This window comes from Pseudophryne corroboree, chromosome 12 (genome assembly GCF_028390025.1).
Source record: "Pseudophryne corroboree isolate aPseCor3 chromosome 12, aPseCor3.hap2, whole genome shotgun sequence".
Taxonomy (NCBI): Eukaryota; Metazoa; Chordata; class Amphibia; order Anura; family Myobatrachidae; genus Pseudophryne; species Pseudophryne corroboree.
In genome coordinates, this window is record NC_086455.1 from 41,982,728 (window position 1) to 41,998,265 (window position 15,538).

General features: G+C 49.5%; 1 protein-coding gene across 2 annotated transcripts in view; it reads right to left on the minus strand.

Moving 5' to 3' along the window:
* LOC134979908 (uncharacterized protein CLBA1-like) overlaps window positions 1-15,538 on the minus strand; it is a 51,819-nt gene that overhangs the window by 25,140 nt on the left and 11,141 nt on the right. Inside the window, exon 1 of one of the 2 annotated variants that reach the window (XM_063946527.1) lies at window positions 642-948. The exons of the other annotated variant lie outside the window; for it this stretch is intronic. The gene's annotated coding sequence lies outside the window, so the exon portion shown is untranslated. Of the gene's footprint in view, window positions 1-641; window positions 949-15,538 lie in introns of those variants that run through there. 2 annotated transcript variants of the gene reach the window in all.

Here is a 15,538-nt window from a genome sequence, read left to right on the forward strand (position 1 = left end):
GGTCTATTCCCTCCTCAGGTCCTTCTGTGTGCAGGCCAAATATCCTCGGGGGGAACCTAACTTCATAGAGGAAAGGGTCCAGACTGCATTTTAATAATAATTTTCAGATTTAAAAAGCTTCTTTCATTTATTTAGCACAGTCTATAAAATGACAGAAGATTGCTACGGACAACTTCTCCACTTTTTCCCACCAAGGCTTGATACCTCTCCTCCGGAGTATGAAAAACAGAGGTATAGGTTTTAAAACAAGGATAACAAATGCCGGACACACCATGAATAGGAATTATTTCTGTTACTGAATCTGTATTTACAGAGAATATTGTAACTGTGTTTGTAGACACACATTCACTAATGCATCCCGTATAAATCCAGATCGTCGTTCTATTCCGGCTTCCCATGCACTTTACACACTAACCTCGAACATTTATGGAAAGCCAGGAACATAAACACTGAAGGGAGCTGATTAAATCCTATGTGATTAATTAAAGTTTCTCAGGTGACAGCAGCCTCTAACAACCCTTGTATGTCTAATTGTAGCTCAACATCAGCAGGACTAAACAATACAGTGAAGATTTTGCAAAGATTCATGTTCTTTTATGAGAATGAGACCTGTACGATTGTTCTAGTAGGAAATTTCTTACCTTGATCTCCAATTCTCCAAAGCAGCATCTGTATATGAGGGTTATAAGAAAGCGCTATCACTGTGATTACTTCCTTCTAGCTGACTGGATTCTCGGTTACAAGTTGGAGAGGTGTGCCTGTGTCTTGCAGGCAGGTGGAGTCTGTATGACCAGGCTGCACTGGAGGAATATCTCTTCTGCAATGTAGGTTAATGACTACACGCCCAGGGAATTTTTGTGTGTGTGTTCTTGCTAAGCCTGTTTTTAACCTGCAGTAGGCCGGAGAGAAAATATGATATTTGTACAGAGGGAAGAAGTCAGAGGCTTAATGGTCACTATAGTGGTTCAATCTCTGCTGATAGGATAAGGATTATTTTGACAGGTCAGGATCTGGTGGGGGTTAAAAGTACCTCTAATCCTGAAGTAAAGGTCTGTGTTATATAAAAGAGATACTAGCTTTATATACAAATAAAGATAAAAATTTCATACGCATCAGTTTCTTTCTGTATGACTAATCCTGGAAACCACAGAGAGAATGTGATGCTGAAAACGACTAATAACTTCAGCTCTGCTGCATGAAAATGTTATTTACCATATCACATGTTCTGTAAAGGGGTGGTATCAGGCTTACCTACTTTGCTGCCTCCTCCTCCAGGAGGAGGCAGCGTTGTAGGTGAATGGGGGCGTGGCCGGCAGCAGGACGGGTGGTTCGGTGGAGTGGCCGGCAGTAGGATGGGCGGTCCGGGGGCGTTGATTCAGGGTCGCGTCATCGTGACTCCACCCCCCGCTGTGCTGTGCCGAGAAACGAGGCGCTGCATAGCGGGGAGCGTAGCTACGATGACGCGATTCAGCGCGAATCACGTCATCGGACCCCCTCGGCCCGCCTACTTGTTCACTTCTGCGGGCGGCCGAGGGGGAAAGCAGGAGGCTTGCCCACCTTTCCGGGGGGCCGGGAGGGTCACCCGATTTTCGGGAGCCTACCGGCCATTCCGGGAGGGTAGGCAAGTATGGGTGGTATTCATGTGACCGGTGGTCGGGAGACCGATGGTCACATGACCTCCACCGACATCCCGCCCCTCACTATCCCGATGGATGGCATACCGACCAACAGGGACTATTTCCACTTGTGGGTGTCCACGACACCCATAGAGTGGGAATAGAACCCGTGGCGACCGCAGGTCGCCACCGAGCCCGCAAGGGGCTTGCTGCACTCGCCCCTCCCCGCCGGGATCCCGGCGTCGGTATGCTGACCGGCGGTCCCCTGATCGCCGGTCAGATATACTACACCCTTGTAAAGGTATGGAAATGTTTACATACATATAATATATACAGGCCTGGTAAACTCTTCTTAAAGGGGGGATCCTGTCACTCCGTGGTAGGGATGTTGCTGAAAGGCCTAATTCAGACCTGATCGTAGATGTGCTAAATTTAGCACATCTACGATCGTTTTCTCAGACATGCGGGGGATGCCCAGCACAGGGCTAGTCCGCCCCGCATGTCTGGCACTGCCCCCCCTCCTCCCCTCCCCCCCGCACACGTGCGAAAGCATCGCAGGATGGTGATGCCTTTGCACCCAGCAAGTAGCTCCCTGCCAGCGCATCTAGTGCACATTCTAGCTGTGCTGGTGGGTGGCTACCCGCCGCGTCCTGGCTGTGTGTGACATCAAGCAGCTGCTGCAGCCCACCACCGCAACGGTCCGAGCAACGCAGTTCTAACGCCGTTGGCATGCCCCCTCCCATTCCATGACCTGCTTTATTTTTACACTGCAATTTATATTTCAGTTTAAATACACCCCACCCAATCTAACTCTCTCTGCACGTTATATCTGCCCCTCCTGCAGTGCACATGGGGGGTCATTCCAAGTTGTTCGTTCGCTAGCAGATTTTAGCAGCATTGCACACGCTAGGCCGCCGCCCTCTGGGGGTGTATCTTAGCTTAGCAGAATAGCGAACAAAAGATTAGCAGAATTGCGAATAGAAAATTCTTAGCAGTTTCTGAGTAGCTCGAGACTTACTCCTACACTGTGATCAGCTCAGCCCGTTTCGTTCCTGGTTTGACGTCACAAACATGCCCTGCGTTCGGCCAGCCACTCCCCGTTTCTCCAGACACTCCCGCGTTTTATTCTGGCACGCCTGCGTTTTTCCGCACACTCCCAGAAAACGGTCAGTTTCCGCCCAGAAACACCCACTTCCTGTCAATCACACTCTGATCACTTCAACGATGGAAATTCTTCGTTCGGACGTGAGTAAATCTACTAAGTTTTGTGCTAAAATACTTAGCGCATGCTCACTGCATACCATGAGCATTTTTGCCTTAATCGCTCCGTTGCAAAAAATCGGCATCGAGCGAACAACTCGGAATGACCCCATGGTTTTGCCCAACCGCTAACAAATTTGCTGCTGCGATTAACTCAGAATTGGGCCCATAGTATACACAGAAAAAGAGGCATGAGGGCACTGCTTGCAAGCTTACATTGTATAAGGACATAAGATAAGTACAACATATTGCATATTGGTTCAGGCAGATTGCATTTGTTTTTTGGCGGGCCAAGTGTCGGGAGGATATGAAAGCATAGAAAAAGAAAATATATAAAGTTATATGTGGACTGTAAAGAGGGGTAGTAAGTGGGTAGGATAACTTAGGTTCTGGAATCTGTTAAGCTGTTTTAAGAGGTAAGTGTTCGGGGAATGCTTGAAGGTTTGGGGACTAGAGGAAAGTCTTATGCATGGGAGGGCATTCCACAGAACCTTATGTGTAAGTAAAAGTATTTTTATTGAATTTTCTAGAATACAGACAAGCAGGGCCGGTTCCGGGGCTTCTGGCGCCCCGGGCAGCATTAGGGGGCATGGCTTCGTACAGGGGGCATGGTCATGTACGCCCCCTGTACAGACTGAAATGATGTGCGGTGCGCGATGACAACATCACGCACCGTAGAGTAAAGGACCTCTCCACGAAGGGAAACTAGATGCGTACGCGTCTAGTTTCCCTTCCCAGCGGCCAGGGGCAGCGGGGGGCACACAGCAGCAGCGGATCTTGCCCTGGTGCGGCGCCCTCCGGATAGCGCCATGCGCCCTCCAGAAGGCGGCGCCCCGGGCAAAAGTCCTGCTTGCCTGTGGCAAGATCCGCTACTGCAGACAACCAATGGAAGGACTGACAGAGCAGTGCAGCAGACGACGAATATTTAGCGAGGATTGTATTGTATTAGTGAGAGTCTGTTTAAGGGAAGGTCAATAATGAGACTATTGCAATAATCAATGTGGGAAATAATGAGAGCATTGATTAAAGTATTTGCAGTATCTTGTATAAGATATGGTCATGTTCTGGGGGTTGGGTGTGTGACCGGTGGTTGGGAGACCTCCAGTCACCATACCAATGCTGGGATCCTGGCTTTTAGATAGCTTGCGGGAAAGGATGGGGGCGAGGGGGGGGGGGGGGGGTTGTTCTATTCCCACTTTATGGGTGTCGTGGACACCCACGAGTGGGAATAGTCGCTTCAGTTGGTATGCTGACAGTCGGGATTGTGAGGGGGCGGGATCCCGGCGTTGGTATTGTGACACATAACTACATCCCTGTTCTGGATATTTTATTCAGTTTACATGTTTGAACTGTCTTTTGTTCCTGACATTTAATCTATTTGCAGAGTCAAGCATGACACCTAGACAGTGAACTGGAGGAGTAGAGTTAATTGTTGAGTTATCTGCATTGATAGAGATATCAGGTGGTTAACTACCATTGGCCTGTGGAAATATTAATTCTGAGATGACATCCAAGATTAAATGGCAGAAAGACATTCAGTAACATGGGCCATTCAGATGGTGACAAATCCTGAGAGGATAGGTAGATTTGACTGTCATCCACGTACAGAGCTGATAAGTTTTCAAAGAGACGTGGGGGCGATACAGAGTTGATTGTAGCTGTGCTAAATTAGCACAGCTACGACCAGTCACACTGACATGCGGGTGGACGCCCAGCACAGGGCTAGCCCGCCCCGCATGTCAGTCCCTGACCCGTCGCACAAGTATAAAAGCATCGCACAGCAGCAATGCTTTTGTACTTCAGGAGGAGCTCCCGGACAGCACAGATCCTGCACGCTGGCCGGGAGCTACTCGTCGCTGCCCAGGTTGCGGCGGCTGCGTGTGACATGACGCAGCCAACACTGCCCACCCCTGGCATGATCCAGCCATGCCTGCGTTGGCCGGCCTGCTCCCTTTATACGGCGGCTTAACGCCGCTGTCCCGCTTACTCCCACCCAGCGACCGCCTCTGCCTGTCAATCAGGCAGAGGCAATTGCAGGGCTAAGATAGTCGTTGGATGTCTGCCATGCGCCGGTGCACTGCGGCACCGGTGAATGCGCATGCAAACACCCACAGCAGCGATCAGGTATGAATTCTATAGATTCTATGACTGTTTGTTATATCATTGTTATTTCCAATTGTAAAGCGCAACGGAATTTGCTGCGCTATATAAGAAACTGTTAATAAATAATTAGCCCCATGGTACTGATTGAGAAAAGCAGGAATGAAGACTGAGCATTGCTAGCAGAAATGGAGAGGAGGTGGATTCAGATAAGTGAACACTGAGTGACTTTATAAGTAGGATGAGAACCAGAAAAGGGATATGTCCTGAACACCTAGTGATTGTAAATACAAAGGAGGATAAACTTATCTGGCGCTACTGATAGGTTAAAGGTCCATACGAATAATCCTTCAGTGCATATCAATCATGAGGACTTGTATCCACCCAAAAGTAAAGCAAAGTTACATATAGTGAAGTACAGTCTTTAATTCTGGTTTCAGGTTAATAACAATTAAAACAGGTTATATATAAAAGCTCCACACACAGCTACATGAATTAAATGAAAGTCTTAATGACTGTGATTGAATGAATTACCAGAAGCAAAGAACTGACAAATCAGTTCAATATCAGCATATGTGTAGTGGGTCCCGGGTTCCCACAGATCTTATGTCACCGCTGAATCAGCTTCACAGCCCGGAATCTCCTTGAAAAAGACCTCAGTTTGAGAGGTGGAAACGCGTTGGAGCGGGGACATCGATACTTGGTGGTCGAGGTGACAGTGACGAGGTGAAGTCCAGGCAAGCTGATTCAGCGGTGACATAAGATCAGTGGGAACCCGGGACCCACTACACATATGCTGATATTGAACTGATTTGTCAGTTCTTTGCTTCTGGTAATTCATTCAATCACAGTCATTAAGACTTTCATTTAATTCATGTAGCTGTGTGTAGAGCTTTTATATATAACCTGTTTTAATTGTTATTAACCTGAAACCAGAATTAAAGACTGTACTTCACTATATGTAACTTTGCTTTACTTTTGGGTGGATACAAGTCCTCATGATTGATATGCACTGAAGGATTATTCGTATGGACCTTTAACCTATCAGTAGCGCCAGATAAGTTTATCCTCCTTTGTATTTATGGTTTGGTGTTTGGTGAAGGTGACGGGGAACCCTTCAAACAGGGTATTACAGTCTGGCTGCACACTGTGTTTAAAGCGCACCCGATTGTGATCACAGGCCCTCATTCCGAGTTGTTCGCTCTGTATTTTTCATCGCATCGCAGTGAAAATCCGCTTAGTACGCATGCGCAATGTTCGCACTGCGACTGCGCCAAGTAACTTTACTATGAAGAAAGTATTTTTACTCACGGCTTTTTCATCGCTCCGGCGATCGTAATGTGATTGACAGGAAATGGGTGTTACTGGGCGGAAACACGGCGTTTCAGGGGCGTGTGGCTGAAAACGCTACCGTTTCCGGAAAAAACGCAGGAGTGGCCGGGGAAACGGTGGGAGTGCCTGGGCGAACGCTGGGTGTGTTTGTGACGTCAACCAGGAACGACAAGCACTGAACTGATCGCACAGGCAGAGTAAGTCTGAAGCTACTCTGAAACTGCTAAGTAGTTAGTAATCGCAATATTGCGAATACATCGGTCGCAATTTTAAGAAGCTAAGATTCACTCCCAGTAGGCGGCGGCTTAGCGTGTGTAACTCTGCTAAATTTGCCTTGCGACCGATCAACTCGGAATGAGGGCCACATTTCTGACCATTTATACCTAGTGATTGTAGTATCTGTATGAGAAGAGAGTGGTCAACTGTGTAAAATACAGCAGAGAGATCTAGTAGAAGAAGTAGTGAGTAATGCCCTTTAGACATAGCAGTGGTCGATCATTTACTACCTTAGTGCTGTCTCTGTGGAGTGTTGGGGATAAAAGCATGACTGAAGTGGGTCTAGAGCAGGGGTGGGCAATTATTTCAGCTGAGGGGCCACTTGACACTTTCCTGTCAGTATTCGAGGGCCGCACACAAAATAGCAGCCCCCCCCCCATGCGCCAAAAATATAGGGACGTGGCTTGTGTGGAAGGGGCGTGACCAAAAAATCATACAGATTCATATTAGGCTGCACAATAGTCTCCATTATTTAAATGATGCCACACAGTAGCGTCACTTACACACATTACACCAGGTAGAGCCCCTTTTACATTACAGCAGGTAGAGCTCTCTTTTACACACTGTGGGTGGGAGGAGGGTTTGGGTTAGGCTGCGAGGAGTGGAGGTTAGGGTTGGGCACCGCCCTCGGAGGGTTAGGGTTAGGCTACTGGGGGAAGGGCCCTAGGTTTAGGCAGCCATGGGGGTGGTTAGGGTTAGCCACCAAGGGAGGAGGTTAGGGTTAGAGTTAGGTTGTGGGGAGGGTGGGTTAGGGCGTTGGGAAGAAGGGAGAACACCCCTTACTCACCCCTGTCAGTTTCGAGATATCGGGATCCCAGCGTCGGTATTTTGAACGACGGGATCCCAGGTGGCGGTGAATCATACTGATCCAACACATACACAGAGCTACATATACAGAGTTACACAGACACATATACAGAGTTACATATACATAGTTACACAGACACATATACAGAGTTACACAGACACATATACAGTGTTACAGACATACAGTATACATAGAGTTACACAGACACATATAGAGCTACAGACACATATACAGAGCTACAGACACATATAGAGCTACAGACACATATACAGAGCTATAGACACATATAGAGTTACACAGAGACATATACATATACAGACACATACACAGAGTTACAGGCACATTATCATTTACAGTTACACAGACATAATATAATTTATGGCCCCTCGTACCTTAAATGAAAGACTGTCACTGCATGAAAACTTTGACTTCTTTGGAAGCCCATCATCCTACCTGCCATTCATAATAAAGTGCAGGAGCATCAGGGCTGTGCTCCGTGCTGGATAGCCCCGCCCCCTGCAGGGACACTACTTCCTCCTTTCTTCTTTCTGATAATCACGGATTTCCTATTAAAGGAGGGGGGCCCAGGACACATGCCCCGAGAGACCCCTGCTACTGAGAGCCCACCATTCTCCGCACGGCAAAGCAGTCCTTCCCCCTGTCTCAGAGGCGGAGCTTCGCCTGGCTGGCTGGGTGAGTGAGAATAGCAGGGGGAGGAGGAGCTGCGCTGACAGGGAGAAGGGGGAGAGATCACATAGTGCCGGCTGCGGCAACACAGCCGCGCTGCCGCAGGCATCAGCTCGCAGCCGCTGCTGGTGACCTGGGCTGGAAGCTGGCCGAGACAATGACAAGCGGCCCTGTCGGGCCGCTTGTCATTGCATGCAGGTGGGAGGCAGCAGGCCGGGCAGGATCGGTTCGCGGGCCGCATCCAGCCCGCGGGCCGTATTTTGCCCACCCCTAGTCTAGAGAGTTGTGCAAGTAAAGATAGTGTGTGAAGCGAGTGCAGGCAAGTCTCTTGTGTAGCTTGGAGTGGCATGGGAGCTGAGAGATGGGATGGTAGTTTGAGAAAGAGTTAGGGTCAGAATTCTGTCAGATTAGGGTTAATCACTGCATGCTTAAAGAATGATGGAAAGATACCAGTAGAGAGAAAGAAACATAGAATTTGATGGCAGATAAGAAACCAGGGCTGTAACTAGCTATGGACCAGCAGTGTCTGGCACACAGTGCTGTGGGAGCAGGACCGCTGGCAACTCCCGCACAGCTGCACTCATACCTGCACCATAGAGATGGAGTACGCACGGCGGTTACATGAGCAGTGTTTCTCCGCAGTGTGACCTGAATCACCATGGGATAGACCCAGCACTGCAGCAGCGCAGCAGCCTCCTTCCCCCAGTCACTGTCCGTCCTCACCATTATCAAGTGATCCATTCTGGACCCCAGCAACAGAGGCGTAACTAGGGTTTTCGGAGCCCAGGGCTAGATGGAAAATGGCGCCCCCCCCCCAAAAAAAAAACACACACCAAAAGAAGCATGTGCGCGCGCCTAAGGCACGTGTGGTGAAAAAAAATGGGCGTGGTCACACACCAGAAGGGGTGTGGCTACGCTCCAGAAGGGGTGTGGCTACTGAAAATGGCCCACAGTGCCAGTTACATTGCCCCACAGTGCCGGATACATGCCCCACGGTGCCGGATACATGCCCCACTCAGTGCCAGATACATTGCCCCACAGTGCCAGAAACATTGCCCCACAGTGCCAGATACATTGCCCCACTCAGTGCCAGTTACATTGCCCCACAGTGCCGGATACAATGCCCCACAGTGCCGGATACAATGCCCCACAGTGCCAGTTACATGCCCCACAGTGCCAGTTACATTGCCCCACAGTGCCAATTATATTGCCCCACTCAGTGCCAGATACATGCTCCACTCAGTGCCAGATACATGCCCGACAGTGCCAGTTACATGCCCCACAGTGCCAGTTACATTGCCCCACAGTGCCAGTTACATTGCCCCACTCAGTGCCAGATACATGCCCCACAGTGCCAGTTACATGCCCCACTCAGTGCCAGTTACATGCCCCACTCAGTGCCAGTTACATTGCCCCACTCAGTGCCAGTTACATGCCCCACAGTGCCAGTTACATGCCCCACAGTGCCAGTTACATGCCGCCCCACAGTGCCAGTTACATGCCCCACAGTGCCAGTTACATGCCGCCCCACAGTGCCAGTTACATGCCCCACAGTGCCAGTTACATGCCCCACAGTGCCAGGCCCTACTTGGTGGCAGATACTTGCCCCCCCGTGCCGCCGAACCCCCCCCCCCTCCCCCCTCCCCGTCACTTACCTCTCCGGCCGCTGGCTTCGTCACCGCTCAAGGTCTCCGGCGGCTCTCTGGCGCCGGTTCGCTAGCCAATCAGAGCTCGCGGACCGGCAGCCAATCAGGAGCCAGTCCGCAAGCTCTGATTGGCTAGCGCCGGAGACCGGACACGGCAGCGCTGCTAGTGCTCCCAGCGGCGGTGAGGGGAGGGAGAGATGCTGCGCTCTCCTCCCCTCACATTTAGGGTTAACGGCGGCGAGTGGGGCATGATGCCCTGGACGCCGGCGGCGCCCCCCTCTCCTGGGCCTGCCAGGGCGCCCAGGGCACGTGCCCCACTCGCCCTACCCTAGTTACGCCTCTGCCCAGCAACTCCCTGCTCCAGGCTCCGCCTCCTTCCCCCAGTCACTGTCCTCAATCCTCACCATGTGATCCATTCCAGACACCAGTTGCTACTTGCTCCAGGCTCCGCCTCCTTACCCAAGTCACTGCCCTTGCAGGCTTGCATGTGCCTGCTCCATGTGATCTGGACCCAGCAGCTGCTCCCCGCTCCTGCCCCGCAGTGACTCTGATATTATAAAGGAATCCGGGTAACTTGAGCTGGGCAGCGGTGCCAGGTGCTGTCCGATCACGCAGATGCCTGCAGCTGCTCCTCACCCTGTTACCTCTTCTCTCCTGTCACAGCCCTCATCCCCACACCATGGAATTCGGACCCAGGATAAGCAGGCTCCCCACTCCGGTGAGTGTCCCCAACTCCTGCACTATGTCTATAGTGCCCTCAGCTGTCTCTCTAAATCCCTCTTTTTCGATCAGTGCCCTTTAGTCCCCTCTCTCTCTCTCTCTCTGTCTCTCTCTCTGTCTCTGTCTCTCTCTCTGAATCCCGTTGTTTACCTCTCTCAATCTCTCAGCTCCCTTTTCTGTAACTCCATATATTTTCCAACCTGTCTCCACCTCTCTCTCAGCATCTTCTTTGTTACTCCGTTTTTTCCCACTCTCTCTGCCTTCTTCATCTAAGTCAATATTTTTCATATAATTAATGTCTCTTCTTCCTCAGCCCCCTCTGTCTTAATGCCTACTTTTTTACTCAGTGTCTTCACCTCTGTCTCTGCCCCCTTTCTGTCCCTATTTTTTCAACTGTGTCTCCACCTCTCCCCCATCCCATCTCTCAGTGCCTATTTTTTTCCACTGTGTCTCTCAGCCAACTTTCTCAGTCCTTATTTTTCATTAGTGTGTCAACCTATCCCACAGCCCCCACTCTTTCAGTCCCTATTTTTATGCAGGACCACTGGCAACACCCGCACGACTGCTCTCCCAGTGTCAAAGTAGTAGTGTCCGTCCGCTGCAGCTTCCTCTCTGTAGTTATGCTTCACCTTCCGTGTCCACAGACTGCAGCGTTTGGGCGGGAGGAGGCTGGTAGGAGACAGCTGATGCCCAGGACCAAATGTAAGTATAAAAAACACACACACACACACACGCACTCACTCACACTCACTCTCATGTAAAAGGGAACTCTACCTGCTGTAATGTGTAAAAGGGGGCTCTACCTGCCATACTGTCTAAAATGGGACTGTACCTGCCGTACTGTATAAGAGGGGCCTCTACCTGCCATACTATGTAAAAGGGGGCTCTACCTGCCATACTGTGTAAAAGGGGACTCTACCTGCCGTACTGTGTAATAGGGTGCTCTACCTGCCATACTGTTTACAAGGGGACTGTACCTGCCATACTGTGTAAAAGGGGGCTCTACCTGCCGTACTGTGTAAAAGGGGACTGTACCTGCCATACTGTGTAAAAGGGGGCTCTACCTGCCGTACTGTGTAAAAGGGGACTCTACCTGCCGTACTGTGTACAAGGGGGCTCTACCTGCCATACTGTGTAAAAGGGGACTCTACCTGCCGTACTGTGTAAAAGGGGACTCTACCTGCCATACTGTGTAATAGGGTGCTCTACCTGCCATACTGTGTACAAGGGGACTGTACCTGCCATACTGTGTACAAGGGGACTGTACCTGCCATACTGTGTAAAAGGGGACTCTACCTGCCGTACTGTGTAAAAGGGGACTCTACCTGCCATACTGTGTAATAGGGTGCTCTACCTGCCATACTGTGTACAAGGGGACTGTACCTGCTGTACTGTGTAAAAGGGGACTCTACCTGCTGTAATGTGTAATAGGGTGCTCTACCTGCTGTAATGTGTAATAGGGTGCTCTACCTGGAATAATGTGTGACAGGGTCTCTACCTGCTGTAATCTGTAAAAGGAGCTCTACATGGTGTAATGTGTGTAAGTAGCACTACTGTGCGGTGTAATTTGAATAATGGAGACTACTGTACAGTGTATTATGAATTGGTATTATTTTGTGGCCACGCCTCTTTCCCATGAAGTCACGCCCATGTATTTTTGGCAAGGGGGGCCATGATGCTGTTTCTTGCACACAGCACTAAAATGTCTAGTTACAGCACTGTAAGAATCACTTGGCCCATCTAGTCTGCCCCCTTTTTTTTTTATTCTTTAGGTAATCTCAAGCCCTTTTGAACCTTAGTTCTTTGTAAGGATATTCATATGCCTATCCCAAGCAAGTTTAAATTGCTGTACTGCCTTAGTCTCGACTCTCTACCACCTCTGATGGGAGGTTATTCCACTTATGCACTACCCTTTCTGTGAAGTAATTTTTTCTTAAATTTCCCCTGAACCTCCCCCCCTCCAGTCCCAGTGTATGTCCTCAAGTTCTAATACTTCTCTTCCTTTGAAAAATGTTTCCCTGCTGTACTTTGTTAAAACCCAGTATGCACCGCAATGCGCAGGTGCGTCACCAAACAACGTCAGGTTGGTGCAAAATTTTTTATATCGTGCAGATGTTCGCATGGTGATTGACAGGAAGAGGACGTTTGTGGGTGGTAACTGGCTGTTTTCTAGGAGTGTCTATAAAAATGCACGTGTTCCCAAACGTTTTCAGGGAGGGTGTGTGACGTCAGCTTTGGCCTCGATCAGCCTGATTCTATCGCACTGGAGGAGTAAGTCCTGGACTACGCACAGACTGCAGACACTGCACAGAATGGGAAAACATTCGATGGTGAGTGTGATGTGAACGGTTTTGCAGCTGTCCGCTGACAGGGGAATTTTCACACAGCGTACACATGCAATCGCACACATGCACGGGGCAAATTTTCACTCCGCCTGGGTGGCGACTATCTGATCGCAGGACAGTGTAATTTGCAACAGTGCGATCAGGTCTGAATTAGGCCCCAAGTATCACTGAGTTGTGAGGGTATAAACTCAGGAGGAGAGGAAGTAGAGTGATAAGATAGGAGTGTAGATACTTCCAGCTCAATTTACTAAGCTGCGGTTTGGTGTTATTTAGAAACCCCAGGAAACCACCATCAATTGATGCCAGCTTCTATGCTAATCACATACCTCCCAACTGTCTCGCTTTTGGTGGGACAGTCCCGTTTTTCGCGGTCTGTCCCGCATGACCAGCAGCTCTCACAGCGCTGTTCATGTGTTCATGCCCCCATAATGACGAAAACAGGGCGTGACTTGTGATCGCGGCGTTTGCCGTGAGGTCACACCCCCTTTTTTGGTAGGCCACGCACCCTAAAATTGGGCGCACGCCTTCGGCGCACGATGTTGTCCCTCCTACGCTGATGTCAAAGTTGGGAGGTATGTAATTGATAGCATTTACTAAGCAGTGGTTTTGGTGTCTAAGCTGAATCTGCCACTGATCCCCGCAGTTTGTAAATGACAATACGTCATGTCGTGTTCTATGTGGCAGAGGTTTCTATTATAAACACTGCAAATTAGAAGCTATTCTATATATATTCAGGCTTGGACTGGCCCACAGGGGTACAGGGTCAACCACCGGTGGGCCCTACTGCCTGGGGGCCCACCTTCTGCTCTAAGGATCAGGTTCCAGACTATGCACTTGAATTATACATTATACATATGTCACCGTATACTGGACTATGGTGTATTTTCTACAGTGCATTGCTGTTATTAATCTGGTACATTATCATGCATGCAGCAGCTGAATTTACGGTATAAATTTAAGAAGGGGTCCAGACGTTGCACCCTCTAATGGTTAGTCAAACCAATGAGGTGGCAGGCCACACCCCCTCTGCAGAGTGGTCACACCCCTAAACATGGGCCATTACAGCCGGGAGTTTACGCATGCGCACTGAAGCCACCGCTTGTGCGTATGCGCTGAGTCCTGGCGCTTGTCAGAATCAAGAACCACTTCCTCCTAGTGCTGAAGCTGCTGCTACTAGTCATGACATAGATGATGAAATGCCATCAACATCGTCTGCCAAGGCCAATGCCCAATGTGATAGTAGAGGGCATGTAAAATCCAAAAAGCCAAAGTTCAGTGAAAAGACACCCAAAAAATAATTTAAATCGTCTGAGGAGAAACGTAAACTTGCCAATATGCTATTTACGACACGGAGTGGCAAGGAACAGATAAGGCCCTGGTCTATGTTCATGACTAGTGGTTCAGCTTCACCTGACGATGGAAGCCCTCATCCTCCCGCTAGAAAAATGAAAAGAGTTAAGCTGGAAAAAGCACAGAAAAGAACCGTGCATTCTAAGATGGTATCACAAATTCCCAAGGAGAGTCCAAGTGTGTCGGCGGTTGCGATGCCTGACCTTCCCAACACTGGACAGGAAGAGGTGGCCCCTTCCACGATTTGCACGCCCCCTGCAAGTGCTGGAAGGAGCACCCACAGTCCAGTTTCTGATATTCAAATTGAAGATGTCACTGTTGAAGTACACCAGGATGAGGATATGGGTGTTGTTGGCGCTAAGGAGGAAGTTGACAATGAGAATTCTGATAGTGATGTGGTTTGTTTAAATGAGGCACCGGGGGAGACACCTGTTGTCCATGGGATGAAGAAGCCCATTGTGGTGCCTGGGCAAAATTCCCAAAAAGCCACCTCTTTGGTGTGGAATTATTTATCCACAAATCCGGACAACAGGTGTCAAGCCGTGTGTTGCCTCTGTCAATCTGTAATAAATAGGGGTAAGGATGTTAACCACCTAGGAACATCCTCCCTTATAGGTCACCTGCAGCGCATTCATCAGAAGTCAGTGGCAAGTTGTGAAACTTTGGGTAAGAGCGTTAGCAGTCCACTGACACCTAAATCCCTTCTTCCCGTTGTACCCAAGCTCCTGCAAGCCATACCACCAATTTCCTCAATGTCAACTTCCTCCTCAGCCATGAGCATCAGTAGTCCTGCAGGCCATGTCCCTGGCAAGACTGACGAGTCCTCTCCTAACCGGGATTCCTCGGGAGCATCCTTGAGTGGAACGCCTACTGCTGCTGTTGCTGCCGCTGCTGCTGTTGTTGCTGCTGGGAGTCGACCGTCATCCCAGAGGGGACGTCGGAAGACCACTTGTACTACTTCAAGTAAGCAATTGACTGTCCAACAGTCCTTTGTCAGGAAGATGAAATATGACAGCAGTCATCCTGTTGCAAAGCGGATAACTGAGGCCTTGACACTTATGTTGGTGTTAGACGTGCGTCCTCTATCCGCCATTAGTGCAGTGGGATTTAGACAATTGATAGAGGTATTGTGTCCCCGGTACCAAATCCCATCTAGATTCCACTTCACTAGGCAGGCGATACAGAGAATGTACAGAGACGCCAGAAAAAGTGTCACCAGTGTCCTAAAAAATGCGGTTGTATCCAGTGTACATTTAACCACGGACATGTGAACAAGTGGAACAGGGCAGACTAATGACTATATGACTGTGACAGTCCACTGGGTAGATGTATTGCCTCCCGCAGCAACAACAGCAGCAGCGGCACCAGTAGCAGCATCTCGCAAATCCAAACTCGTTT